This window comes from Phytophthora infestans, genomic scaffold, assembly GCF_000142945.1.
Source record: "Phytophthora infestans T30-4 supercont1.7 genomic scaffold, whole genome shotgun sequence".
Classification (NCBI taxonomy): domain Eukaryota; phylum Oomycota; class Peronosporomycetes; order Peronosporales; family Peronosporaceae; genus Phytophthora; species Phytophthora infestans.
In genome coordinates this window covers 4,386,076-4,388,386 of record NW_003303752.1, presented here as the reverse complement: position 1 = coordinate 4,388,386, position 2,311 = coordinate 4,386,076, and positions in this window count along the sequence as shown.

The window sequence follows — 2,311 nt, the reverse complement described above, 5'->3', positions numbered from 1 at the left end:
TCCTCTCTTTGAACAGGGATTTGGTGGATTCATCGCCTGGTTCTGCAACTTCATCTTCGTCATCTGCTGTGTTTGGAATGGATCTTTTGTCCTTCTTGCTCAACGCTTCGTTGTGCTCTCGAGCTCGTCGTGCTTTCTCTCGCACTTGGAACTCAGCTTCTAATCGAAGTGCCACTTCTCGTTGTCTGTTCGCTTCTCGGCGCCACTCGACTGCGTCCGCCGAGTTGACTGGGCGTCCCTGTCCACGTCGTATCGAACTCGTCATAGCCTTGAGTGTAGACTTGGCGTCCCAACCATGCACCAGATAGAAAGGGGTTTCTCGCCGAGTCGAATCTCTTGAGTTGTTTATAGCGTGTACCATCTTCTCGGCGATGTCATCCCAGTCGGCTTGAAGTGGGTCTTCCACGTAGACCCGTATAGTCTGAACCATTGTCTTGACTGACCTCTCTTGTTGACCGTTGGCTTGTGGTCGGTAACTCAGCGTAGCTCTTGATCTCGACTGCATCATCTCGGAGAACTTTTGGAAAACTTCACTCATAAACCTTCGATCTCGGTCGTGCCGTATCAGAGACGGAGCCCCGAACTGCCTGAAGACGCATTCCTCAAATACCTTGGCCACTTCGAGTGCTCCGGTGTCATTCATAGCCTTAGCGATAACGAACCCCGTGAAGTGGTCCTGGAACAGCAGCAGTGCAGTATTGCCCCGCTGAGTTCGAGGAAGGGGAATAACGAAATCCATTGACACGACTTGGAATGGATGGTCTGACACCACATTTCCCGGCGAATAACCTCTCAACTGTGGCTTGCTCTTACTGGTATTGCAGTCTTCGCAGGTTCTAACATGTTTCACCACGTCGGCGTACAGACCAATCCAGTAGTAGTCGGCTTTGACTCGGTGATAAGTTCTGACGATGCCTTGATGCCCTCCTTCGATCGAGTTGTGGCAGTTATGAAGTATTTCGTCGACCATGGCTGACGGTATCACCAATCTCAATGAGAGGTTCGGTTCGCCGAGTTCGCCTAGTCGGCGGGCTTCATCTCGGCGGTACAACAGGCCGTCTTCGCTGAGTACAAAGACTTCTGCGACTTTGCCGGCATTCTGAGCTCGCCGGTGTGTAAGGTTCTCCACTTCACCTCTCAGGTACGCCTTCAGATCGGCCCACCTGAATTCTTCATCTTGTGCCTTCGCGATTCGTCGTCTCCGCTCAGTCTGTACCGTCACTGGATCAATGTCGTTGGCATTCTGAGCTGTCTGGACTGACTCCATCTGCGACCTTGTTTCGACATTCGGGGTCGTGTGGTTAGTCCGCCGAGTCGACGCCCCGCTGACTTGTTCGAATTCATCTCCACTACTTTCAAACGCGGATTCTCCAGGATTTGTAGACATGGCTTCATGATCCTGACTTCCTCCTCTTGCTCTAGCCGAGTCTACATCCAGCTCGTCCTCAAAGTGAACTCGGCGTACTCGGCTACGAGTGACTGCCGTGACAATCGGTGTTTCCGCTGGGTTGCCTGTGACGTACAGTTCTTCGGCTACTCGGTTAATCATTCTCAGCTCTGCTTTCCTATCCGCCCCGAGAATTACTCGTCCAGCTTTAGCTTCCAGTGCTTCTGTAGCGAGAGAATCAGCCGCTGCGTTATAGTGTCGCGCTATGTGTCGATACCGGACCGAGTTGAGTTGTTTCGTGAGATCCTTGTGTCGAGCTAGCTCCACTTGCAACGTTTCCTTCTTGCATGCTATCACCCCCATGGATTGCTGGATTGCAAGCCGGGAGTCACCCACGATAATCAAATCAGTTATCCCTCGGTCAATCGCCGCCAAGACTCCATTGTTCATGCCGGTGTACTCGGCGATGTTGACTGTGGTGGACGACAGGTACGCACTCGCAGCGATCTCAATGTCCCAATTCGGAAGGCGCCACAGTATCCACGAACAACTGCCATACCCGCCGTATTTAGCCGTCTTCGCTGAGCCATCAAATGACAGCACGCATCCTGCAAAGTCAGCTGGTATTCGGGCATATAGCAGCGCTGGGCTTATTCTTACTGTCGCCGAGTTCTTGAAGGGGAGGCGCGAGGTATTTCAGGGACTCGTTGCAATCATCATCTTCCCAGTTGAGCTCAGCGGTGGCAAGCTCGGTCACGGTCTTAGGATCTGTACCACTGAAATGACCTGCGTTCTGCGAAGCTGTTTTCTTCATCCACAGCGCGTTCTAACCTGTAGCCAGTTCCGCCGGGGGTCGAACACCATCCGTCGCCGAGCTCGTTACCTCTGATCTCAGTTCCAGTACCTCTCCAACAGTGGATACCT